This window comes from Lonchura striata, chromosome 5 (genome assembly GCF_050655825.1).
Source record: "Lonchura striata isolate lonStrDom1 chromosome 5, ASM5065582v1, whole genome shotgun sequence".
In the NCBI taxonomy this organism is placed as follows: domain Eukaryota; kingdom Metazoa; phylum Chordata; class Aves; order Passeriformes; family Estrildidae; genus Lonchura; species Lonchura striata.
Genome location: NC_140707.1, coordinates 34,429,562 through 34,455,571, shown reverse-complemented (window position 1 = coordinate 34,455,571; position 26,010 = coordinate 34,429,562). Strand labels below are relative to the sequence as shown.

At 39.5% G+C, this 26,010-nt stretch overlaps 2 protein-coding genes and 1 long non-coding RNA gene across 16 annotated transcripts in view; 2 read left to right on the top strand and 1 right to left on the bottom strand.

Moving 5' to 3' along the window:
• FAM180B (family with sequence similarity 180 member B) overlaps nucleotides 1-18,386 on the top strand; it is a 106,002-nt gene extending 87,616 nt beyond the window's left edge. For 4 of the 6 annotated variants that reach the window (XR_014955576.1, XM_085580267.1, XM_085580266.1 and 1 more), the window contains one exon: nucleotides 13,868-18,386. The gene's annotated coding sequence lies outside the window, so the exon portion shown is untranslated. The remainder of the gene's footprint in view (nucleotides 1-13,867) is intronic. The other 2 variants (XM_085580265.1, XM_085580264.1) reach the window with 2 other exon arrangements.
• Nucleotides 208-22,378, bottom strand: LOC144246487 (uncharacterized). The gene is made up of 3 exons (XR_013340179.2): nucleotides 22,200-22,378; nucleotides 14,785-14,921; nucleotides 208-2,213 (listed from the first exon to the last, which is right to left on the bottom strand). It is a non-coding gene; the product is annotated as an uncharacterized LOC144246487 (long non-coding RNA).
• The window catches only part of FUT8 (fucosyltransferase 8), a 97,248-nt gene continuing 93,038 nt past the window's right edge, over nucleotides 21,801-26,010 (top strand). For 5 of the 9 annotated variants that reach the window (XM_021533259.3, XM_021533257.3, XM_021533253.3 and 2 more), the window contains exon 1: nucleotides 21,801-21,974. The gene's annotated coding sequence lies outside the window, so the exon portion shown is untranslated. Of the gene's footprint in view, nucleotides 22,023-22,514; nucleotides 22,683-26,010 lie in introns of those variants that run through there. The other 4 variants (XM_077784218.2, XM_085580256.1, XM_085580257.1 and 1 more) reach the window with 3 other exon arrangements.

Genomic DNA, 26,010 nt, shown 5'->3' with positions numbered 1-26,010 from the left:
AGGAACAAATATTCCCTCAAAAACCCTCAATGATGAATGTTTACAGCTTATTGACTCAGTTTGTATTTGTCTGTTCTGCACCTTTGATGATCTGGAACAGTGTCAGCTAAGGGTCTCTTCCCTTTTGCATGAACTGCATTTGAGAAGACTCAAGCCATGCCAGGAAGATTTTAAATCAGTGATGCATGTTGAAGAATGATGCAGAAATTTCCAAGTGCAAAAACTTTTTAATGATTCACCATGATTCAGAAACCTTTGATCCTGCAAATAGCAAATATATGTGGCAAACAAAGTTGACCCAATCCTAGAAATACAGATATATTTTATTTAGACTGGGAAAGACACCATTTTCTGATGTTTCCTGTAAGACGGAATTTCTGTTGAAAAGATAGACTGCAAATACCAACACATGGGATTTCTGAAATGAAGTATGACCCCTGGCAGCTGCTGGCTGAAATTGGTGTGGTGCTCACTGGGCTCAGTGCTGCCCACCTCCTGAATAGCAGCTGTGACTTTCATGATTGTGTTAATTTTGCTCAGTGTCTGCTCCCTTCCCAGGTCTGGATTGCTGGGACGTATCTGCCCTCTGGAAGCAGTTTCAGAGTTTCTAGGCCCCCAAGCCAGTTGGCTGCCTTGCTTGTAGCAGCTGGATGTCTGGCAGTCCCTTGGAATCCCACTCCATGATTCATTAAAGATGCTGATGCCATCCCAGTGCTGATACTAGCCTGCTCTGATGAAACCATGTCTTGTTGGAGAGTTCACAGCCATCTTTGACTGGTAAAAATTATTAACTGATACTCCCAGAGACACTGATACACAGGCACATCATTATCATTAGTTCCCTTGCTGTATAATTATCAGACATAATCCAATATTTCTCCCATGAACAAAGCATTTACCAGTTATGCTCCACCTGCCCCTTTGGCATTGTCCACAACACAGAGTGGCTGAGCAGGTCTGCCAGCCCTTTCCAGCCTCATCCTCATTCCCTGGCACACAGTTGCAAGGCAGAAGTGATCTAATGCCCATTACCCAATTGTCTTCACACAGTTCATCCTTATGTCAACCTATCCTTTCCCCATATCCACATCTCTGTCCTTGGCTGCCTGGGCCCACTGCCTTCTGTCACTTCAGTAAGGTGGCACTACTTTATTTTCCACTGCTGCATATGCTCACTTTTCGTCTCATTATCTCCTCCTTCAGTTTACTGAGTTCTCTTCTGCCTTCAAACCTCTTTTTCCGTATTGCCTATCACTGGGGAGCCAGAGCTTCCTCTTCCCCTTCCTACTTCAGAAGCAGTCAGACAAAGCCTTTTCACATCCTATTCCTTCCTCTCCTCTTTTTCAATAAATCAGTCTCTTCTGCCTTCTTCTCAGGTCTCTATTAAACACTGTCTCAATATGTTTTACCTCCTCTTTCACCATTTTTCCTGGAGCCATGACAAAGTCAGTTTTCTCTTTGTCTTGCCTCATTCATCTCCTTTCCACTCCATGACCCCAGCTCTTCTTCCACTGGGATTTGTTCCACCCAATTTATCTTATTTCTTAAGGCTTATTTGATTCAGCTATGTGTGTGTTTATGTGAGCATCTAAATCTAATGACCCATTCTTTAACCCATTGGTAAGCTGAAACCTCAGCAACAACATTGAAGATCTTAAAAATACCAACTTCCTGCAGTTTTCATGAAGATTGATGACTGGATGAAGGAAAAAATTTGCACTTGCCTTTCTTGCTAGAAAAGCTGCAGCATGTGCTCCTTCTTCCAATGAATCTACAATTATTAATTATTATTATTTGTCAACACCAGGAAAAACTTCACTCAGTGTTTGTGAAGTCATAAGAAACAATTTTTAAGAAATCAGACAACAGGAATTCTGTTTTCATGGAACTGCTCCTTTTTCACTCTTTCACTCAGTGTTTCATTATTTAACTTTGAAGTTTTACTTTTTATTTCATATCTACTTTTAGTTACTTTTATCTCGGTACTATCAAAATGTCTCATACAAATTTTTAGTTGCTCAGGTTTCTGGTTTGACTTCCATTCGAGAATCTGTTCTTTCTGCACCTTGACTTCTTCTTCAAGGTATCCCTCTTTGTGTCTCCTTTCAGCTTTGTGCATTGTCTTCTCTTAATGCTTCTATTTCTTTACTTTCTGTTTGAGGACTCTTCTCACAAATGTCAGTTCCTTAGTTTTGTAGCTGCTGGTGATTTATCTGGAAGAGAAGGGAAGAATATAGAACCTTTCTGAAACCTTGTAAATGAATTCATAGTCACAGTGAAAACTGATCTGCCCTCTTATCAGACTTGATAAATTTTCATGTAAATGCTCACATGCAGAAGAAATCTTTCTCTTATTACAAGCTGAGATGTAGATCTATTTCTGAGATATGTAAAGTTATTCTGCACTATAGTTCATGCAATGAGAAGGCTGTATGGCTTTCAAGTTATACTACTCTTATTTTACTTATTTTATTCTTAATGACCTCTCATTAGTATTTAAAAAATAGTGGGAAATGAAGTTGGGACCTTCTGAATAGAAGAATATCAGTACTTGGCATGGAAATCTATTTAAAAAAACAAGACTTGAAAAAAGAGAGCAGGATAAATTGTTCCTTCATCCTAGAATACCATCTGAATTGTTTCATAAATACCAACAATGAGTTAAATTCAGCATTTCAGAGGTAAGATCCTAAATCATATACTTGCAGAGCAAATTTCTTACAACCTGAAATAAAAATATAACTGATGCAAGAAATCAAGGATAGTAGACTTTTATAATTGAGTGACAGATAATGAGAAGCAGCAGAGAATAGATGCTCTCTAGTGGGCCTGGTTATGAGGGATGCTCCTCATTTTCAGTCCAGGAGCACACAGGGCAATCTCTCCAGCAGAGTTTTCAATCACTGTATTTCATAAATCCCAGAGACCACACACAACTGCCTGCATAGGAGTGAAATTAAGATCCTGTACTAAGTGAGAATTTGATTTTGCCCTGAGCAATTTCTGCAGAAAATTTTCTTAGTGCTTCAGCCTGTGAAGTATTACAGGTACAGTGCTACGACAGATAGCTTCATTTCCACAACCAGTAAGAGCTCCTGAGTGACAGTAGGTTCAGCTCCCAGTTTCATACCTAAATTGAGCAAAAGGAAATCAAGTAAATAGGAGCAAGGAAATTGCAGCTTGCTTGTGTACCATCAGATCAGACCACAGCTCTTACACTAACATGAGATAAATGGGCACATCTTGCTTGACAGGCAATAACCTCAGTTCTGACCAATTGGTGGAGAGTTTTGAAATATTTTGTTTTTACTTGGATTTTAGTCTTTAAGTCAGGCTGGAAAAATAAAGCTTCTCAAAATATTATTTTATATATGTGTCAAAACCTATTGTGTAGAGAGCAGTTTATGCTTTAAATTTGTAATAGCTGGCTGCCTTGTAATGCACTACCATTCATGTAATTGCCGTCAAATTTTAGTGTTTTGGTCGAATAGTTATTTGCTGTTAAGTCACAATCTGCTTCTTATGCACTGCTTGTAGGAAACTATGAAATTATCAGTCTATGATAAAATAGCTTATGGAAGAGGGTAGCAGTTGAGGCTAATAGTAGTAGTTATGTAATTGCAGTGAAATGTGGAGAGATTCTTCAGGTCACTATTTTTCTAGAGTCTGTGCAGACAAGTAGTTAAAAAGTGCCTGCTTTAGTTACAGGAGACATTGTATGAAACATACAGAAGAAAGGGGAAGCAATTATGGGTACATATAAAGATAGTGAAACAAAAATAGTTAAACAAACCAAAAATAGTTAAACAAAAATAAAAGTAGGCCTGTATATTTTGTCAATGAGAAACCTTGTCATATGAACATTTCAAGTGGAATCCAGAAGATGTTGCGGACAGACTGAATCAGCTGCAGGAAGAAAAGGGTAAATTGATTAATATAATCTCAATTGCACTGAATTTGTACCTCAGATATCACAATGTTTGTGCTTTGCTTCAGACTATTTTAGTGAAAAGAGTAAAGAAGCATACTTGTCTTATTGCCTTATATTTTTAAGTCTTCTCAAAATCTCCCTTGCCCCTGGAATAAATGCCAAACCTTTCCTCACTTGATTTATTTTGCTTTTCTTCAGTTTTCTCTTTGTTGTTGATTTCAATTTTCTGGAATTTCCTTTTAAATTTGTGGGGATTTTATTCAATAAAATTTATCCAGGAAATTGACTGAAATGCAACCACTTTGGTGGAATATTTTCCCCAGATTTTCCATAGCAGAAAATAAAAACAGTGTAAACCTCTGCCATTATCTCATTTAAATCTGTTTCTGCTTTCAGATTATAGCTTCACTAAATTAGCATTAGAGAAACAGACCTTTATGTTAAATTCATTGCTGGGTTGTGCCAGCAGGACTAGTTGCATTTTAGTGGTCCCTCATTGCCTGTTTGCACAAAATTATAGCAAAGCCTTGAATAGTAAATTAAAATGGAACACAACCTTTTTATGTTGTACTTAGAGTAGTTGAAAGCTTAAGCTTCTGTAGAACCCCATTACTATTGCATAAAGCATGTTTCCCATATTTAAAATTCTGATTAATTAAAACCACTTGCAGTAATTAACATGCATGCAAGAGGAAGCCAGAAATTATCTACATAAAATTGCTTGTGGTTTATTTTGGTGTACATATAAGAAAACTTGATATACAAACTCTTTTCCTGGACTTCTGACTCCATGAAGTAACACTGTTTGGGTGTCTGGTTTTATGTTATTCCTTATGGTAGGTTTTTCTCTTACTGACAGCTCTGTCTCTTCGAGCAGAATTCTGTCTTGTGTGTATTTCATGTCCCCAGTTTGTGACCCAGCAGATTGTGACCAGTTCTTCTCTTGCTTACTACCGCTATCTTTTTTTTTGGCCAATGAGCTCTTCTTTGTCTTCTTCACATGCAGTACTGTATTAATGTAAGACACTATAGGAAATGTAATAACTAATAACTATTGATACAAAATGCGGTGTAACCAGAGTTGTTGAAAGATGTTGCCAAATGAGGTGAACTCAATGGCACTTAACAGTATTTAAGCCAGGATTTTGCCTTACCTCCCTGCCATATATTTACTTCAAAACAAGTGCTCTCTGGGCCATAATCCTATAAAGATCCATAATAAGATAAAGTGTCTATACATAATTTAGGACTAAAAATTGCTAAAAGGATATAGTAAACACCCCATTTTTATAGCACTGCATCCCAGTAAGCTCCTCTTTTATTTTACAATTGAGCAAGAACAAGAGTAAGCCAAGCCCATCTAAACAGTAAAGATATAGTGCTGGTTTTCATGGAGGCTTTTAACAAAATCTACTCTGAAAAACAGATTTTACTGGATAGCTAACCTGCAAATGCATACCAAATGAAATGTGACATTACTGAAATAGCTTTAATTCTTTCATAAATACAAGTAAGATTCATATCTGCTTCTACCAGAAGACGGCAAAATATTTAATCCAGTTTGTTTTGTTCTTTTTTGTGTCTGGACTGTTTGAAACACATGACCACTATATGTGGACCAGATAGACCACTGAACCTGCTTCTGAACCATCACAACTTCTTTTTGATTAATCTCCATTTTGAGATTTTGAGTTGATTTTGATGATACTTGTAAAAGATACTGTAGAGTCTGTGGGTGATATGTTTATTCAGAGTGCATCTGTGCCCAAGCACACCCACTGAATGGAAATTGTTCATCTCATAAAGCTGGCAGAAGACAGATACTGAGTCTGCAGCTCCGCTGAAAACTCACCCAGAGTTGCAAAGGTGAGCTCACCTACCAAGACTGACTTTGTGGATCTGTTTTTTCTGCCTATTCCTAAGGCTGTGAATTCAGTGTGGTGCTGTTGGTAGATGTTATTCTTCTCACCTGGTTCAGTAAGCAAGGAACCACCGTGCTTCTTCGTGGATATGTCACTTGTGTATGAACAGTCTGTGGAAGACAAGCTCAACGACTTTCAAAGACCTGTATTTTCTTCCAGTAAAACCCAGCACAGCCCCCACAAATTTACAATTAATAGCTGCAAGTGAATTTCAAAGAAAAATGTTTCTTCTGTATATGCAAAATTTCCTTATTAAAATAACCTCTGTGCAGTGCCTCATATAGGCAACTGCAATGTTTCCTGTGCGTGAAGGTAGAAAGACTTCAGGTGACTAAAGATGATTTTCAGACAATAGAAAGAAGGTTTTTAGCAGCTAGAGACCATGATACTTCTCACAGTGTCTGTCACTTACTTATAACTTTGTGTAAGTCTAAATTGTCAGGTATAAGATACTGTGACACTAATTTTTTCCTGCATGTGGAAATAGACTATAATAGTAATTGCAAGCTGGCAGAGATGCTGTGGATTTATCTCTTGCTTTATTGTGCACTGATTACTCCTCGTGGACAAGCCCATTATTCTCTGTTAGTGTGTTAATGGTTTCCCCAGAACACTGTGCAGCAGGACTTGTGATGATGGAGTCACATCACTTTACAGGTAAAGCAATTTGAATGAAAATCAAATTTGAATCAAAGCTTTCCTAATTGTTTAGGAAAATATTTCCTAATTATTTATCCCTCTTCGCTCTTTCTCCTGTTGGTACATGAAGACAATTTTATACCACACCACCGTGTAAATTTTTTGTCATTGTTTGAGTAATTGCATAACTCAGTCAAGAAAAACATAACCAATATAAATTCAAGGTAGTGACACCTTTTAATAGTTATATATTTTGCATATCATATAAAGTATGATTAAAGTATTTCAAATTGGCACTAGTTGGTAATTTATTTGATTAAAAATTAGCATATCCAGATATTGCCATGCTGTGATTATGAGGGTTGATTTACCAACAAATTGTAAACCAGGCTTATTTGGTAATGTGCTGCTCTAGAATAGGAAGAGATGGTTAAGCTTACTATTACATAGGGTTGAGGAGGTAACACTTCATTTACTCAGAAATGCATCACTGATGTTTTCACCCAAGAACTGAATAATCTAAGAACCTGTACTGGGTGTACTGGGTCAGACAAGAGGCAGGCCCAGCTAGCCCAGTGCCCTATGTCCAGCACTGGCCATACAGAGAGGCCCAGGAAAGAAGCACAAGGCAGGCAGCAATTATACCTTTCTCCTAACATAATCCTGCACTCCAGCTGTTTCCAGCCATCTTTCCTTGAGCTAAATGTTGTTTGGCAGTCTTAAGTGACCCTTAGCAGGCATCTCGTTGTGCCCATGTGAACTTTACTATCTGCAATTGTGGCAAGATGTTGCACAGGCCCACTACCTGTCACATGAAAAATTACCTTTCTTGTTTGCTTTGAACCTCCTGCTAGCCTCTTCTCTAGATGATCAGTAAGGTCCCCTCCAATCCAATCCAATCCAATCCAATCCAATCCAATCCAATCCAATCCAATCCATTATTTTCCAGACCTGGGAGCTCTAACTAATTTAAATCATGCTCGAAACAGAAATATTTCCTTTTGCCTTTCAGCATTTCTGCTAGATTAGACACTTCTGCCCTTTCATAATAGAAATTGTTTGGTAGCTTTTAGAACAGCTGACTCCACAACTTCTATTGCATGGAAATATTTAACTTCTGTATATTTCTATGTACATGTATGTCTGTTTCTGGAGTGGTGCAAATCTGTACATTTGTGGTTTTCAAAACAGCTCTATCTGTTTAGACCAAATGAAGCTGTCTTTGGGGATTTTCCTCTCTGTTTATTGATGATGATATAAATTTAATAGGTGTTTGAAGATTTTTATAACTTTTGTAGCCTACCTTAAAGATAATCAATAACCTGAATCTTCAATATAATCTCTGTACAGAATTAAATGATAAAGAGAAGTGTGTAAAACAAAGTAGAGCCGTGTTTTCTCCTCTTTGGACTTAGGCCTACTTGCCAATTGATTTTGGTTTGATATTACTGATCTGGTGAGAATTTGGATTATGGAAACAGGAATGCCTTATGTAATTTATTCCAAGGGTAGAATGAGAACACAGCATATTTCAATAGTGAATACTTCAATGCAAATCTGACAATAGTGATTGGCATGGATGAGTAGCCTCTATAAATGAAAAGTCTTTTAAATTGTGCACATTTAGAAGAAATATTCAGTAGCATTCAAATTATATGTGAATTGTAATGAAACAAAGGAGGATCATAAAATAAGCAGAGTGAAGCTGACTAAATGCTTAATTCAATGGGTCTGTGGAAGAAAAAGGAAAAGGTGTAGGCACAATTTGCCTTTTGAATTACTGTGTTAAAAATCAACATGCAAATTGTTTATGCGGAAGTCAAAACCAAACCAAGCCAACTACCTCCAAGCTAGGCAGCGTTCCACCCGCAGGAGATTTGTTACATCATGCCTTAAAACTGCCAGCAAGAGCTTCGGGGAATGTGAGCACTGCAATGTTGCAACAGGCCAAGCACCACCCAAGGAACTGGCACACTGAGTGCACAGCTGGCCTTTGCTTTGTAGGTCTGGTCACAGTTCTAGTGCATGAATTCAGTGCACAAATATTAACTTTGAGCCACATATATGCTCCTTTTCAATAGTTTAAACAGTCATCTGAGGCAATAATGCAATAGAGTTTGTTTACAATTTCTGAACAGTATAAGATTTAACAGGAAGCAAGTCAGATAACTGACTTCTGCATTCAAACCTGTCACATGACAAACTGTATTTCACATTTAAGACATAAAACAATGCTGTTATTCCTTGTTGCCTTTTGAGCCAAATTTTATTCCTTTATGAGAATGGATTTTAGCTTCTTTTTGGCTTAGTAAACTTTGGGTAGAAGGTGACAGCCTAAAGAATTTGCTGCCATATCATAGTTTCCATTCCCTCAGAGACAGAGATGTCTTGTTTTAACTAGCTTATTTTGCTAAAGCAATGAAATTAAAGGTTGACCAGGGATATAGACTCTCACACGTAACTAATTAAATGCCTTTTATTACTGAATAGTGGATGGAGACATTTGCTGTGGCAGACAGGTTATTTGGTAACTGCAAATTGCAGATCTTTCTTTGCCACTGCTCTGTTAGTCTCAGTTTACAGAGAACCTTCAGCAGTGTCTTCAGAAGACACAGGGAATGCTGAGAGGCTACAGCAAATCACAGTAGAGGCAGAGTCCTGAATGCTGAATGACGTTTCAGCTATCAAATCCTCTGAAACTGTCAGGATAAATAAGACTCTCTAACACTGTCTTTTTAGTGTCATTGAGTAAGGCATTACTTTATTCTTAGCCTGGAGGTGTTCATGTGGCCAACAAAATTCTGAACTCCACACAAATGCAGATACAAAACTCATTTGCTTATTTATATGTTTTTAGCAAACAAAGAAATTAATGTTCATTGGTTCTAAATTACATGATTGTCCTTCATTAATTGGTATTATATTTTCTATTGGTTATTGATTTCTCACTTCTCATGCTAATTAGTTTATATTTTTCAGTCTTTTTAGTATTTTTTTTCCAGGTAGGGACTTTTCAGCACATAGTATAATATACTGAGTCTTTATTAGCTTCTTCTCTATCTTCTGGTTTCTGCAAAATGTCCTTGTAGTCCATAAATTCTATGCTTCTTGTATCCAATTTCAACAATACATCACTCTCTACCAGGCCTTGTTCATTGAAGCATATCAAGTTTAGCTTAGCAAAACTTAAAATTTCATTCATTTTCCCAAGCACTATTCCCACACTAGCTGCTTATGACAACTTTGCTAAATGCTGGCTAAGAGTAATTTAAGAATAACACACTATTTGTACTATATATATGTTAAAATTAAACAATAATTAAAATTATTAGCTAAAATTATTAAGAGGTTCTATTGTTTCAAACACTTCCAGAATAATTTCACTACTTTTGTGCTATTTCATAGTGCCAGCTTGGGACATCAGTGCCTATGTTGCTGTCTCTTAGTTACTTACACAATCACTGAATTATCAAATAGTAAGAGTTTCTACCAGTTTCCCTAAATTATGCATGGCACAGGATGTAAAACTTTTCCAAACTATTTGTTACTCACACCCCTCAGTCTGGATTCTGGGCCATATCTTCCTCTTGGTGTCAAGGAAAAGGACCAATTCCTTATGAAATTACAGCCAGAACCATACCATTAGCTGGAATTAAGCTGGTTAGCCTCCTGCAATGAACTGCCTTCTGTGCTACATGATCGTCTAATTTGTGAAGCCTTGTTTAAAAATGCACACAGTGTGCCAGGTGGAAAAAAGCTGCACGGAGCTTGGCACTATTCACACTTACATGAACACAGGGATTATACTTATATTGTTCTGTGTCCACATTTCTGACATTTTCCTTTAGAAAACTGGTAGCTATGGAGAGTTCCCTTGGTGTGCACGCAGTGGCATTTTGGGAAGTGTGGCCTTATATTCTCTTTCGGCTTCTAAACTCACTCTGTAGTACCTGAGGTCCATTATGCAAAGCCATCTATGTAACAGGGAGTATTTTCCACTCCTCACCCTGCAGGATCTCAGAGCATGTTCCAAAACAATGTACACGTGTCATTTACTGAGCACTGTATGGGGCTTACTACAGCTCAGTAAATATTTCACCCGTTCAATAAAGCCTACATTTAGAGCCTACATAGGGTGGGTGTCTGTAAGAGTTCAAGAGTTGAAGAGAGGTGGCAATACCAGAGAATATAAAATCTACTGAAATAAAATTTGAACCAATAGGACTGTTAATAGCCAAAATATCCCCCAGGAACAGGGTGTGTGATGAAATCTTATGATAAAAAAGCAGCTTGCCTGCATTCACTGAAGATTTGAACTTTGAAACAAAACACTCGAATGCAATTAACCTCCCCAAGATACCAATAAAAGAACATCTTTGTCATGCCAACAGAGAAATAAAACTTTGCAATAAATTCTGATGAAAATCCAGAGTCTAATACTATTTAAAAAGAAACTGTAGCATTGATATTTGATACATTGCATTGCTGTCCTGTGAGAGCCACCTTCTAGCTGGTGATTTCAGATCTCTTCTGCACACGCTGGCTCATTGCCTTTGAGAGAGTGGTTATCTCACCATTCTTCAGATGAGAGCAGGAAAACTAATGATGAGTTATAAAGTGATCAAAGTTCACACAAAAAATCAACAGCAGAGCTGATAGGAGAAACATCTTCATTCCAGTTCATCTACTGTAACCATATTTGTCTACATTTGCAAGGTATATCTAACAGAGGGTTTATCCTGCCAGGTCATTGTATACAAAATGTGTCAGGTTTTGTGTGGCTGCCCTGCCAGAGGTACAGGTTGATAGTTAGAGTGGGTATATGGGTTAGAGTGGTGTATGGCTTATAGTGATGTATGGGTTAGAGTGGCACAGCTACACTCCAGCGATGCACTCCAGTGCACCAGATCCACACCTGCCCATCGGAGTGATGGAGTAGAGTTTTACCATTTACTTAGCACAAAATTTCAAAAGTAGACAAAGAACAAATTTAAAATCTGGGCAGAATAAGTTGGAGAAGAGTGGACTGGATAAAAAAAAATAAGATTTAGACAGGAAATCTAGATCAGTTTTACAGTGCTGGTGAAGCTCATAGGTACTTCAGCCCAAGGAAACAGTTGGACTTGGTAGAAGGCAGATTGCATGAATTGCATGATTACCCAGCAAAACTAGTAAAAGCCACTTCACATGTTTATCTTCCAGCCACTTCACTTATTTCTCTTTCTTCAGAAAGAGACTACTCACACTCAAAGTAACAGAAGAGCATGAAAGTTTCTCTTCACTAGGGACCAATAATAATTTCTGGCAATAGTAGCTACTTTGTTCAAGCCAGTGGATATTTTGAAACATTTCAAACCACTGCAGTAGAGATTTAAAATTTTCTTTTAATGTACATGTTCTGATTCAGAATATTTAGAAACTTGTTAACAAGAACAGCTCTACTATTTTAAGAGGTGAAATGGTCAAAGGTTTTGTACATATTTTTACAGCTGTATTGATGATGAGAGTGAGGTATGGCTGACTGCCACACAGAACTCAAAGAAGTCATTGGCAGATGGAACATGACCTGCATCATTTGTTTAGCTGGGAACAGAAGCTGTTTTGCTCACCCTGGATATGTAAAATATAATGTCAGTCAGATGGGCATGCACATTTCTTTCCATGAGCTGCTGCCGGTCACCTCTGGGATTCTGCCTTTAGAAAGTATTCCTAAGTTACTTAATGCATCCAAATAGTTTTTGAGTTTGACTGACTGACATATTTGCAGTTATTGGGAATACATGTACAGGTAATTCACAATACAATTTATTATTTAATTCTCTAATTGCATTATTTTAGCTATGTAAAGTTTTGTGTTACTCAAGTGGGAAAGGGAAAATAATAAAAAACAAGCTTATAATAATTAGTACAGGTTTGAAGGCCTTCTGGATTGTGACTATCCTTTCTGGCATTGCTATAGAGAAACCCTGGAATGATTGAACCCTGCTATATAAATCTTTCTGCTCCAAGGTCTGTACTGCTGTTAATGTGTTTTTGACTACTCAGTGTTTAAGCTGTATCTACATATGTCAGTTTTTACCAGTTCTCTCTCATAGCACTCCTATTTCTCTTATCAAATATGAACTTGGCTGTAGAATCAAGAGGAAATAGAAACACCAAAAAGAAGCAATAATTGGTATTAAAATATGTTTGTAAAAGATTATGTAAACTTTTCACCCTTGATGTCTCCGATGAGAGAGGAGCTAAGTTCTCTTCAACTCTTCCCTGGAGGTAACTCTTTGAGTTCAGACAAATAGCAAGCCTCATTTGAACACAATATAAATGTAGACAGTGTTGGCTTTATAACATTGCATTGTTGCACTAGCCATCATAGAGGGTGGAGTAAAATGCTGCAACTTATCAGTTGTTCTGTGGCCACCCTACAAAGATAAATAAAGTTGGGTGGAATTACAAAATAATTTTGGTTCACCTCTGCTAAGATAAGACTAGATAGATTATATATGTGTTCCTAGCTCAGTCTATCTAACACCTGCAGCATACAGGGGAAGGGAATAGCACAAAAAGAGGCTCACCCATTTTGAGTCCTTATGAGGTAGGAATCTGTACTTATGTGCTGCAGACTTTTGGGCATAATTCCCAAATTAGTAAACCACTTCTCTCTTGATTCCCTGTGCAAATTAAAGTTTTGTGCTACCAGTTTAGATAAAATAAATTTTATTCTCACACATGTGCCCGAATTTTAACTCAGAATGGGAAAAATCTTGCAAACTGTAAATTGCTTATGATTAGTGCAAATAAACACTACTACACTAGCCAAAGAGATATTTGCTTAGAGAGCAAAAGTGTGTCTTTTAATCCTCTTTCAACACTGGCCAGATCAGTAACTGCCTTTGGTAGTAACCAGGAACTAAACTTGCTCTGCTGCTTTCTGTGCTATTAAAAGGGGATGCAACAGCTCAGCTTAATCTGGCACAATTGAGAAGGCTGCCTTAGGCAATGCTCACATACTTAATCTAAGAACGATCAGACTTTATGAAAAGTGTAACTGTATATTACTGGAATTGAACCCCCCCAGCTGATTGTTAGAGAGGCTCTGAAGTAATCACTTAGATGTTAATTCAAGAAAGGTGAAAGGTTAGCAAGGAAAACAGTTTCAATTCTTCATATCATGCAACATAACATTTTCCAAAATTACTAGAGAAGCCTAAATTATTTGGTTTTCTAACTATATTGAATAATTTTCCTTCTTTAAGGTTAGTTTAAATTGATTATCACAAGAAGAGAAAATTATGAAATGAGATAGCCAGTTCTAAAGCCTGGTAACAGTGCAGTGCCTCTGAGCACTACTGACAAAAGCTTTCTTTCTCTCCGCTAGCTGACAGCTTTGTGATTACAGTGGGACACTAAGGGAGCTGCCACCAAGTGGGAATGCTGGATGTCAGAAGCAGAACCTTAAACAACTTTGGCATTTGGTGGAGAAACAACACAGATGGGCATACCAGAGTAACTTGCTCACAACAGCCCTTCATTCCCTACAGCCTTTCATTCCCAGCAAAGAGCGTGGTATGTTTTTAACCATCTGGAGGTTGTTTTTGTTGTTGTTGTTTTTTAACTTTGTTTTTGTTTTTGTGATTTTGGGATTTTTGGGGTTTTTTAAAATGTTTTTTTGTGTTTTTTTTTTTTCCCCTCATGGATAATGCAGTTTAATAAGTTAGAAATAAAGTCTTGAGTACATCTATCACTGAAGCAAGACCCACTTCCAGAGCTGCAAGTAGATGTTTTGCTTCAGCTGTAGAGTTGGTGGAAGTGAAGTGTTTGTTTGTTTTTTATTAGATACAAAGCCATACTTAATTGCCGCAATCTTTACTTTGTTTCAATGCTGCTACAAACAGCAATACAATTCTAGTGAAGGCCCTGCGTATAACTTTAAAATTTCCAGGTGGGGTACAGCATCTGGTTTATCAGGTGCTTGCTAGGAGATAGATCCTTTTTCTTAATCTACTTGCTAATGGAAGGAAAAACTGGTCGTTCAAGTTACATGTGGGACATGTGACGTGAGAATGGGCTGATAAGTAAATTGCGCCCAGAAATTGATTTGCTTGCTTATTAGCTGTTCTTCCATTTGCGCCAAATACTGATAGACCCAATAACAATGAAATGCCCTTGGGAAATTCAAGAACTATTTCAATTGCAGCTCCTGATGTAATAATAAATTCACATAAATTAGTCAAAAGGAAAACAAAATAATTGAGTCTAATGAAAGCTTAATTGAATAAAATGTGTTGGTCTTGCCTGGTTTTAGTTTACAGAAGTATTTGTGTCCAGAATGCAGCAGTTCCAGGTGACATGCCAGGCCAGTGCAGCAGACTGTCCTTCTCCAGCAGATCTTTTATCGGCTGCTCATTCTTTGACCTCTTGCAAAGGCCGTGCTGAGAAAGAGGACAGCTGGGGTTATTATTTGAAAAGCCGATAGTATTCTCTCTATAAGTCACAGATAAAATGTTTCACATTTCTATTTCAGGCTGTAAACCAGACCGGGCTGTTCTTGAGTGTAAGTTTACCTTCACAGGAAATCCATTGTTTGAAGGCTAAAGGAATCACCACACCCTGGGAGCACACAGATGAGGCTCTCAGATAAGTTCTTGTTCTCCATGAATACCTAAAAATTATCTGATAATGCTATTGTTAAATCAAAATATTGAAAATCTTACAAGAAATGATACGTTTATTTACAAAAATCTGTTGGGGTTCGGAACTTGATCTGAGAAAGGAAGCAAATTAGCAAGTAGGAATTTTAAAGTCCAGTCCAATGCAAAGATAAATCATCAATCTGGAATCAATCACAGCAAGTTAGCAAGAACCTAAATTCGAGGGCTAAGATCTTAAAGCAAGAACTTGACCTGTTGTACAAAAACATTGGCAACCCACTAGCTTTATTTATTCCCCTCTAGTTGTATACAAACCAAAAACTACTCTGAAGTAATATTCCTGCAGTCAAGCATTCAAAAAAAAAACAACAAAAAAACCCAACAACAACAAACAAAAAACAACAAACCCCAGCATTTTCCCCTTCCTTCTTGTGGCAGAAATAGAAGCTGAATAAAGATAGGAAATTTCATGTAAAAATGTGTTTGTGCATTTTCGTCCTAGCTGAAAAGAAGTCCAGAAGAGAGAATTAATACAGCTGTAAAGTACTATGAAAATCGTGTAGACACCAGCACTCTTTTGAATGTCTTGCATTCAGCTCTTATAAAATAAATCTGAGCAAGGAAACCTTGAAATATTGAGGCAATTAGCATCTTAACAATACCACACTGACATATTTAGAAGTTTGTAATTACTACTCAGCTCTAGAAATGCTGCTTCTTCTATATTTTACAGTAGAAAAAGTGATGAGTTTGTCTATCTGTAAGGATATCCTAGCTCCTCCAGGGGTAAGAAATGCATGGAGATGATGTGAAACATGAGAGAGAAGACTTACTTCTTTTTGTCTCCATACACAGCTAGACCAGAAACTCAGTTTCAGATTAGGTTCCATTAAAAGAACAGGCCATATCCATTAGCATATTTGGAAAATTTGATAAGAAAATCTAGTTGCAAAACTCAATTTGCTTATATGGCAGTTCTGAGGGTGTGAAACATCTGATTTTTAAAGTCATATCCCCCCCTTGCTCCTTATAGGAGTCATCTGGCTAAATACACATAGACTTTTAAAGGAAAAACTAAAGGCACATTTTTTTCCCCTGCATAATCCTGAAAAATTTCAAACTGTCACTCTGAAATTTAAGGCACTTGAGAAAAAAGGAACAGAGCTTTAAAAATGATAGTCCAAGTGGCTGAGAGTTTATGAAAACAAGTATTTCTACTGTCAGCAACAGAAATGAGATCTTCAAGTGGGAAGTGCTGGGCCAACTTCAGGTGTTAGTGTCTACATTGCAGCTCATCCAGCTTGTAATGCAAGTTACATTGTTGGATTTTAATTCTGAAGTAGCTTTTACTGTGCATAGTTTTGGCTAATCCAAATCACAAGTTTTGGATACTCTGTATTTTACTTACTCATCTGCAGGGACAAATGATTGTGTTTACACAGCTGTACTACTTGAGGCTCAATGTAAAGAAAGAATGTACACATGGAGAAGATCCTTTTGCCACTGCATTTACATTATTTTACTTTACTCTTTCCAATATAACACAAGAATGGTCTCTGTTCTGCTGAGATGTACAGACTGCTGCTGTTAGTTAGTGAAGCTATCCTTGCTTCATTTCCCCAGAAGAGATACCACTGTGCAGCTGTATTTTCCGCATAACCATAGGCATCTCTGATGTATAATGAAATCCACAACATGATTTTTTGATTACACAACCTACCCAGCACATTTTAATTGTTTGCCCTTTGTTCCTTCTGACCTTTAAGCCTTTGCTTCCAATAAAACCAGTAAAGTGAAACAAGCTTCTATGCCACATCAAATCGGACTACAACTCAAGAATTGTAAATGTGAAAGTGTCAAGAAAGAATAAGTTTGTTCTGATTCATATAAACACTTTATTCTAATGTTTTGGGTACAGATAAACAGTCCTTGTGCAATGTTTGTTATGGTTTCACCTGCTTCAAGATGGAAATTGAAAGTGTTTTGGTTAATGGGACAGAAAAGTTTCTTGAGTTGCTCTGCAGCTGCAAGTACTTCTGTAGGTTATGCTGAAGCACTGTCTCACATCTTTTAACAGCAATGCATCTCAGTAATTCAGTGTTTTTTTTTTCTTTTCCCCACAGAGGAGGAACCACTGCTTTGTAGTGCACTTACAGTAACTGGCTGTACCTGCTGGCACTTCCTGGAAAAGCAGAAATAAACTTTCATAATATCCTTTAACAGACACAGATATAAGTTGTAGTAAAAATGTTTTAAAATTTTTCTTAAAACACTACTAACTTGGGAGGGATGTTTCAAGTATTTGAAATTCTTTTCTACATGAAGCTGAGACCTAACAAGTACAAGACCCAATTTCAAGCCAGTGGAAAAAGCAGGAAAAATTCTGAGGTCTACAACAGAAACATTTGATGGATTCTCTAAAATGTTCATTAGAATTTAAGAAATTTGTTTTTACATTAAATGATTGGTAATAGCCTTAGAATTTTTTAAAAGTTTATGTAATATTGGCACTTTCTGTAATCTCATTCCTACTGTGTCTTGAATTACCTTTAACCCCTATGACATGTTTTCTGTAATTCTTATGTTACAGTTGCATTTCTGCAGTTTCCAGACTGGTGCAGTGTCTGGGTACTCACAGCATGTTGACTTCTACACGGAAGAAAAATAAACTGATTTAGATCTTTGGGGTTTTTTTTCCCAACTCATCCTCTTCAGTATATACAGTCTTTATTTATGAGGGATGAAGGCATAACACCCTTCCACTCCAGTTTTTTCAAACGTAATTTATACATTTCTTTCTTGAATATACTGTTTTTTTGAGCTGTTCCTACCTGTGTCTTCTTCCTCCTTCATATGACAAAACAAAGCTTGGATAAATGATGCTACAAACTGTATTATATTTTATAGTAAGCAAAGAGAAAAATACCTGTAACACTCACCTATTCTGATTTTAGTTTTAGTGGTCCTTGAGTATTACCATTTTACAGTGGTCTGCAACAGGTAATATAGACTAGTTGGTATGAAATAAAGCAAATTTGCAGCACCAAGTTGCATATGGTAGGATTCAGATAAAGATGTGGTTTAACTCTGATGTCACATGGAGAATTGGATGTCTTTATAAATGAAGTATTTCCAAGGTACAGTTACCTTGCAATAATTAAAAATTGTCCACAAAATCTAAGCTAACCAATGTCCCTAACTGATGCTTAATTAAAAAAAAAATTTGAGAAGTACTTTTTAACATCCCTTCCAGCTCTGGTGGTTCTCTATTTTAAGTTTACTTTTACTACTGTGATAGCTAAAACCTGAATATTCTTCTAATAAGTTAATATAAAGGGATAAGGACTTAAGATATTTTTTGGGGGAGTTGTTGTTATCCATTAAGACTGCTTTATGGCTCTGGGGTTCAGAGATAGTGAAGAATAAGAGACAACTTGTTAATACTGCACAGAGAAATAAAAAGTTCACGAAAGTAGAATTTTGTTTCTAGGGAGGTTTAAATGTAGACTTTTTAGTATGTGTTCATGTAAAAATCAAAATACCTTTACATTCCATTTTAACTCACATTGCTACTCAGAGGAACTTCTGAGACAGGTGGCAGGATGTCTCATCAAAGTGAAACTAGAGTTGCCCTGCTGAGATTCCACCTGCTATGTGAAAGTGCTACCACCTTCTTGCCAAGTGGAGAGAATTAGCTGACTCCAGCAGATTTTGGGTCTGTATCAGGTAAAAGTGATTTATTAGACTGTGAGATTGAGGACTAGAAACTGTACACCCCAGAACTAAAACTAGAATCCTCCACCTTAAAATTGTTTAAGAAAATTAATTTCCTAACCATTGTAGTGAAAAAATGTCCAATATTCTAGTATAAATTTCCCTTCCCAAGCATTTCAGAGCACCACAAAAACTAAGGCTCTGCCCCTTGGTCATGGGATGAAGAAGTTGTTGGAGTCACAAGAGGCATTTTACAGTAAAAATGAGCTTTATGTGGTGAAAATAAAATTAGTTGCTGGCCTTTCAGTATAATTTGGGAAATGTACTTCAAATTGTATGTACCTGCTGCATTTAGCATTTGTAAAATGTTAGCACTCTGAAGCAGCACTCCTCTCACTAGCTTTTCATCTTTCTCCCTAATAATTTCATTTTCTTTCTCCCATTATATTATGGCTTAGCACAGCTTAGCTCACAAATTCCTTAAAATAAAAATGAGGCTCATAGCAGTAGGTGCTATGACATGATTAGAAACTGCAATATAAATAAAAATAACTCCTAACTGTACAAGTTATGTGCAGATTGATCACATTTTACCCACTGGTATCTCCAGTGGATACTGGGCATGGTACTGTGTAATTTTCTTTGATTTAAGAATATATGCCTGTAGCACAGAATATCATGGGCTTGAAAGCAAGTAAACCAGCAGTAGTTTCCTTGTTGCATTAAACAATCACTTGAAATGAACTTAATTTCACACCACAGTAAGTACAACTGAAATCACCATGACTGTATCAATGAAAGAATCCATCTATTTTGGCCTGATTTTTGTCCAGTTTGCAAACATTGTATCTAAGAACTGTTTGCAGTGAAAGTACTCTAATATTTTGTGGGTTAGTGATCAGATTTATGTCTAGCAAATAGTATTTTCCTACCAGACAGAAAAGACTCACCACAAGATCTTCACTTTTCAGAAGTCTCCTGAACAATTTTACTTTCTTTTAGAATCCTTCTTTAGGTGACATCCTCCAAGCAAAGTTAAATGTATCATTTGGAAAGACATGCCTTGGTTTCTGGATCATCAGCTTTGAGTCACAGAATGATTTGTGTTGGAAAGGGGCCTTTAAAGGTCTTCTAGTCCAAACCCCCTACAATAAGCAGGGACATCTTCAGCCAGATCAAGTTGCTCAAAGACCCGTTCCATCTGATGTTGAATATTTCCAGGCATGGGGGCTTCATTCCCTTCCCTGCACTGCACACACTTTTGGTCCTTTTGCATATACCTAGACTTTAAAAATGTTTTTGATTTATGGAACTGGATTTTGGAATATAAATCTTTGACTAAATTTGTAGGCAATATAATTGTTAGTAGGTATAACAACTGTTGCAGTCATAGGAGCTGGCAACTGCGCTCAGCGCTTGACAACCATCAGCAATCTGCTTATCATCTCAATTTCTCAACTAATCTCTATTATTGTCAGTTAGGAATCAAAACCTTAGGGAAAAAAAGATATATTAATTATTTCTGCATTTCCAGATCGCTCTGGAAGGTTGCTATGGGCACAGCATATTGTAACTCTTCTTGGCATCCCCCAGACAATGCTGGTGGTGGTTGTGCCCCAAGCTCCATGTTAGCACACAGCTGATCCAGAATGTATGAAGTCAAAAAAGAAAAACCAAAAGACACTGGCATAATGTCTCACGCCTTACAAGGACATTTGTGAATGTTTACTAGTTCTGGGGAAAAAAAACCCAAAACCAAAACAAAAACCAACAAGAGGGCTAGCGAAATAAACCAGGGAAGACAAGTGTGAAGGAATACAGGACAGAACACCAATATGCTGAACAGCTCTTCTGAGCTCTGGGAGGGGGTGCAAAAAGGATGTGATAGTTACAAAATATCCATCCGAACTAGCTCTGGCTTTTACCGAAATCACAGTATCTTCTAACATACTCCTACTACAATTTCTACTTTACATGCTACCTTCCCATCTCTGACATTTCGTCTGCCAAGCGCACCAAAACATTATAGTGCACATTGCAAACTTTTAAAATGTACATAGTTTCCCTAGATGAATCTTTAGGAAATTACAGCTAGGTTAGACGCCTGAAATTCCACATCCATCCGAGTTCACCCGTTTACGTGCACTTTTGGGAAGGATTTTGTCAAGCCACAAAGGTGGAACAATCAAGGGTACTTGGATGAGAGCGGGCCTCTCCCCAGTCCTGCAGTCACCCAGCAGCCACAGAGCACCCCTTTTTCTCTCATAATACAAAATTTCGTGAGATTTCTCTCTTTTCTAGGGATCTCTGCATTAAAACCACTAAGCCTGTTCCCGGGCAGGATGCGCTGGCGCTGCGGGCGGGACCAGCCTGTTGCGGGCAGCAGCGCTGCCGGGGGCTGCGGGCGGCCCTGCCCGCGGCTCGGCATCGCTGCCGAGGACAAAGCCAGCCGGGGCAGGGGCGCCTTCCCGGCGGGATCAAGCGGCAGTTCAGGGGTGCCCTGCAACGCCGCCGCCGCCGCGCCCCATCTCCGCCGCGCTCCCTCGCGCGGCCGGGCGCCGCTGCTCCGCGCTCACGCCCATCGCCGGGGTGAACGCGGCCGCTCCTGCGCCTCCCGCGCGGCGATGCGGGGACAGCCCCCGCGGCGATGCGGGGACGCCGCCGAGCCGTCCCGCCCGTCCCGGCCGCTCCCGGGGCGGGCGCGCGGGAGGAGGCGGCGGGGCGGGGGGAGCGGCGGCGCTGGAAGGTCCGGGGCGCGCATGCGCGCTCCGGCGCTCCGTGACGGGGGCGCTCCCGCGGTACCGGGGCCCGGCTCGCGCTCCCATAGGCTGCTTCCCCCGGCAGGCGCGCGCCCGCGGCGCGGCTCTTCCTACCGCGCCGGCGGGGGCGCGCGCTGCTCGGGCCGCGCGCCGCTGTCACCGCTGCCCGCGCGCCGCTCCCCGCCCTCGGCGCGCGCCCTGCCCGCGCCCCGCGCCCCGTCCCCGCCGGCTCCGCTCCGCCGCCGGCGGGTTCCTGCTTCCGTCTCCTCCCGCCGCTCCCCCGCCCGCCAGCCCCGCCGCCCCCCCGCCCGGCACCCGTGGCAGCGGCAGCGCGGGCTCCGCCGGCGGCGCCGGCACTCCGGTAAGGGGATGCGGGGGCTCAGCGGCAGCCGCGGCGGCGGGGAAGCGGGTACCGAGGGGAGACCGGGGTGCTCCGGCCAGCGCTCCCCATCTCTCCCCCGGGCCTGGCGCCGCCGCTTTTGCGACTCGGGCGCTGCTCAGCAACCGCTGCCGCCGCCGCCGGGTGGTGATGGCGGGGAGGGGGCCGGTCCCTGCCGTGCGCCGGGGTCCCCGTGGGCTCCCTCACCTGAGGGTCGCTGGTGGGGCCTGAGGCCGCCGGAGAGCGCGGCGGAGGAAGGGGAGGCCGGGGCTCGGCGGGCGGCCGGGGCATCACCGTCGGCGGCGGGGCCGGGCCGGGCCCGGGAGGGAGATGCGTGCGAGCCCCGGGCGCGGCGTTGCCCCGGGCGCGGCGCGGGCAGCGGGGCTCCCGCAGCGCGGAGCGCGGCTCTCGCCGTCCCGTGCGCCGCGGCCGCAGGGCGCGGGGGGCGGCCTCCAACTTTGCTTGTCCCGGGAACTGCGGCCGCCCGAGGGGACGCCTGCTTTTGGCAGGGAGGAATACACGGGGAGCGTGGGCTGTGAGGACGGACCTCACGCTTTAGGGCCGCCTGGTAGCTTGAGGAAGGGCTTGCCTGACACGGGTACGGAGCCATCGGTTGTGCCTGGGGCTTTTCCCACGGAGACCTTCCCTGTATTTCGGCACAATTGGCTTTGGTCGAAGATCCTCTTACTGGTAAGGCTCTGGCGGTTTACCCCTAGGCGAGTTAGTGCTGATGCGTGCTCAGGACTTTCACACGTGTGTGCAAGTGCGCGCACTGTGTTCTTGGTGCACTGCAAAGACCAGGCTGCGACCCTCTGCTTTCAGAAGCTCCTGGTTGAGGGTACAAGAGGCAGAAACTATAGTGCTGTGGTGCAGATTGTACCAAGAAGCCTAAGGGCAAAGACGTGAGCTGTAAAATTGCTTGTTGAAAGACTGTAACTTCTTCGGGGCAGTACCTGCTGTCCTTGTGCCCTTAACACACATATGGTATGCTGTGATGCACATGCTGTGTGTACGTGGATGTGGCAAACAGCCCTGTGCTCAGAATATTCATGTACTTTATCTGCAATCTTGTGTTAGCACTTGGCACCTCCTCTTCTGTGTGTGTGTGTTTGTATACCGAAACATACACATCAGCTGAAAATTGTATGTTGTGGTATAGATGTGTACATACTCTTTCTGTCCTGAAGTACAGGATCTTAATGTCTAGGCCTGAAAGTTACTGGAGCAAACACTTCAGAAAGAGTGAGCATGAAAAGGTTTCTTGATTTTATAGCATTAATCTTATTTATTTTTCCAAGTAATTTTCCACTGCGAGTCATCAAAAACTTCAGAAAAGTCTGAACTGCAAAAGCAAATAAGTGGCCTGCTTGCCTGTGCTGCTGGTGCTTGGGGTGCTTTTACAGATGACTTGCAATTCCTTTCATTATTAAAGAAAACTAGTTATGAGGAGTTGGTGGCTCTGCTTTGATGTATTTCCAGTAGTGTCTGTTTCTCTGGTTACTGCAGGTATGCTTACTGCCAGATTATCAGTGATGCTTGTTAGGGTTTTATATGTATATCTACCTTAAGCAGGCGCACTAGCATATTGCAAAGTTTGCATACTTTCCCAACTACATGTAATAAGACAGTATTTTTCAAAGTTGGAAGTGTAATTAATTACTGATATTTTCTGAACAAAAAGTTCAAGAATGAGAGAAAGGAAGGAATCAACTTGGAGTGTAGAATCAGGCAAATTCACTCCTTCAGTGATGTAGCTGCCAGGACATTTGACAACTGGGAAATAAGGTCAGTTGGAAGTTGTAGCTTTCTTTCCCTTTTAGTCAATTGTCTTAATTTGTTTAAAATTTTGGCAGTTTCATTAGCTAATATATAAATATATGAGTTCTAGCTAATACAAGAAAAAACATGTTAGTTAGACTTGCAGGAGTAGAAATGGAGCTATTTCACCTTAAGTGAATCAGTAAAGGTTGTACTAAACCACATAGGGGCTTCCCTTTGTTTTTGCATCTGTGGTTTATGATCATTTTATTGAGACTTCAAATAGAGACTGGATTGTATAATTGAATGCTTATGTATTAAAAATATTGCACACCATTCAGAGTGTAAAAATTTTATTTTTGGTCCATTTCTGTCTTTGTGTGACTGTATGGAATAGGTGCTTTATCTGTCAGATCTTTTCTAAACCAAATGATTTTCCCAGGCTTGGATGTATGCAGTTAAAAATAAAAAATGATAATTTTATTTATAGTTTATCAGATCAGTCTGTTCAATGACATTTCAATGGATAAAGAAGAAGAAGGTTTGGATTTGAGTATTTGTATCTTGTTGCAGAGTCAGAATTAAAGTAAAAAGTCAATACTATAATCTTAAACTGGTCTGGAGGGGGAGCTAGTGTCAAAGCAAAAGTGACTTAATTAAAGCTTGTTGTCTGGTCATAGAATATGCTTTTAATACAATAAGGAAAACAAATATAGATGATGCATGCTATATATGATTGCATTAATATGCATCTCTTGTATGATGAAAATAATCTGCAAGTGAAGTGACGTGTGATTTTTTTGGGAAATAAGAGTATGTGTTTTGCTATTGTGCAACATATACTGTATCCAACGAACTTTGAAGTTGCAAGATCAAGCTCTTACACATGAATTCATGCCATCATGAAATGGCAGAATCAGAAATTCTTGTAAAACATGTAATGTGGCCTGTAAATGTAGTTTCACTAGTAATATTTTCACATAAATCTCCTGAGATATATTATGTATTCCTTTGTGTTGAATATCGAATTTAGGACCTTTATGATATGATTTTTCAAAATAATCTATCAGTGTTTTAATGATTTATATGTTCTAAGATGTTTTCCCATAAAGGTCTAATTTACTAACAATAACCTGGGTTCTTTTTGTTGTTTTTAATAAACCACTTAACAGGGATCCATGAATGTATATCTAGAAAAGACCTCATTGCTTGATTTGTAGTATGGTGTGTGTTGACTTAGACTGCAGGTATAAATACTTAGATCTGTTGCAGTGTTAACCCCAAGGTAGTAAGTCCATAATTTTGGTGAAGAGAGGATTGTTCATTAAAATTTTGTAGGGATTGCTGATATATTTTCTTTTTATTTAAAGATGATTTGTCTGCAAGAAAGATGAAGAAAATAAAAATTTCCAGGACAGTATTAATTCCCTCAATTTTCCTACAATACCTTTCTTATTAACAACACACTTGCCAACATTTGTGGTGCATATGGCAAGGTCCTTATATAATATAATGTTGTTATTGATTTTTTTTCTAACACGTTGTTCAGTAACACAGCAAGAGTACCTTGAGCACAAGGGTACAGAGAACAAGATCAAATAACCTTTATTTTTTGTGATGTGAATATATATATTTTTTGAACCAATGGTTAGGTTTTTGATAGCCAGCTGTTTAAAACTCCATGAAATTCTTTACACATAACCAAAATGTTCAACATTCTAGATTAAAAAAAGTCAGCAAACCTGATGGATAGGAGGAAACCCTCTGTCCTGTGGGATTGCACATGTGAGTAATACACATATAGCATATAAGTCTTTAAAAGTGCTGAAATTTTTCAGTTTTGCTATGAGACTTGTACCACTTGAACTAGCTGGGAATGTGATACTAGTAATTTGTTATTGAGCTGTACTCTAACTGATGTTGTCTGTGTATGGTTTTTTGTGATTTTGAAGAGTTTGAAAGTAGAGGTGAAACTCTGGAATCTTGGGCTCTATTCCAGGCTCTGGGAGTGAACATATTCTGTTGGATGCTGATTTTTCTGCTTATTCCTTGTGTGATATCTCTGTCCAAATCTTCTTTGTCCTATCCTGAAATTTTATCACAATTTTTATCACAATTCTATTTTCCCCAAGTAAACAGTTTGTTTCTTGCTAAAGGGCTTCCTATCTGACATCCAGTACTGCTGTGCATAGAGGTTCTAACTAATAAATTGTTTATCCAAGTTTCTTTCACTGTTTTAACCCTTTCACAGTCCTGTCTG